This window comes from Ovis aries, chromosome 10 (genome assembly GCF_016772045.2).
Source record: "Ovis aries strain OAR_USU_Benz2616 breed Rambouillet chromosome 10, ARS-UI_Ramb_v3.0, whole genome shotgun sequence".
NCBI lineage: Eukaryota > Metazoa > Chordata > Mammalia > Artiodactyla > Bovidae > Ovis > Ovis aries.
In genome coordinates this window covers 42,702,466-42,703,827 of record NC_056063.1, presented here as the reverse complement: position 1 = coordinate 42,703,827, position 1,362 = coordinate 42,702,466, and the positions used below count along the sequence as shown (strand labels likewise).

Here is a 1,362-nt window from a genome sequence, read left to right as displayed (position 1 = left end):
ATATCTGAGGTTCTTGATATTTCTCCCCGCAATCTTGATTTCAGCTTGTGCTTCTTCCAGCCCATCGTTTCTCATGATGTACTCTACATATAAGTTAAATAAGCAGGGTGAAAATACACAGTCAATTAGCAGATGCAAATATTATACTAGGATAGGTAAACAGTAAGGTCCTACCATATAGCACAATAATCAATATTGAAATATCCTGTGATAACCTATGATAGAAACAAATAATAAATAGAATATGAATATATATATATATATGAGGTTTTTGTTTGTGCAGTAGATTAACACAACATTGTAAATCACCTAGACTTTAATAAAATTAAAAAAAAAAAAAAGAACTTCCAGGGTGTCTAAGGGCCTGTGGAGAGCCTCATGACAGATTGGGCTAATGATGATTAGTCTGAGATGGTAATTTTTAACATGCAAGTGTACCTCCCTTTCCAGTGGCAGAGTCTGGAGAAGATGAACAGAAATGGAACCTTGCAAGGGGAAGGAAAAAAGGAAGAACAGGTCATCAACCTCTGCCCTCAGGTGGCTGAAGGAGAAAATGTATTTGGGTTATGCCACATCTTTGCATCCTTCAATGACACTTTTGTGTACATCACCGATCTTTCAGACAAGGAAACTATCTGCCGTGTAACTGGTGGGATGAAGGTGAAGGCTGATCGAAATGAGTCCTCTCCATATGCTTCCATGTTGGCTGCCCAGGATGTAGCCCAGAGATGCAAGGAGCTGGGCATCACTGCTCTCCACATCAAACTCTGGGACACAGGAGGAAATAGGACCAAGACTCCTGGACCAGGGGCCCAGTAAGCACTCAGAGCCCTTGCTCACTCAGGGATGAAGATTGGGTGGAATGCGAATCTCACTCCCATCCCCTCTGACAGCACCCACAGGAAGGGGGGTCGCTGTGATCATCATCTGTGAATAGAATTCCTCAAATTATTGCTTTCCGTAAATAAATTGCTTTGATGTAAAAAAAAAAAAAAATGCAAATGTTGAATACTAAAAAAAAAAAAAAAAAAAAAAACTAGTATGCATTTGATGTATGCAGCTTCATTTTCTTCTTCATTTTTAACCAGGATCTGTATTCCTTTTCTCAGATTCAAGGTACAGTGTTGTGAGTCTCTTGTGCCTAATGCTCACCCTAACTTTCCCTGTACAGACTATAGCTATGTTTTATCTGTTTGATGATATTATCCTCCACATCAGGGCCAGTTCCTGGAACAATACAGCTGTTCATTGAATGTTTTTACTCAATGAATGAATCTCTAAGGAAAATTATCCCTTTACTATTTCTTACTATATTTTACAGGTAAGGTACTCTGTTCTGATTCTTGCAATTCACTTTGGTGC

At 39.0% G+C, this 1,362-nt stretch overlaps 1 pseudogene; it reads left to right on the top strand.

The window, feature by feature from the left end:
• Window positions 1–426: 426 nt before the first annotated feature.
• Window positions 427–1,027, top strand: LOC101121526 (small ribosomal subunit protein uS11-like; annotated as a pseudogene).
• The last annotated feature ends 335 nt before the right edge of the window (window positions 1,028–1,362 follow it).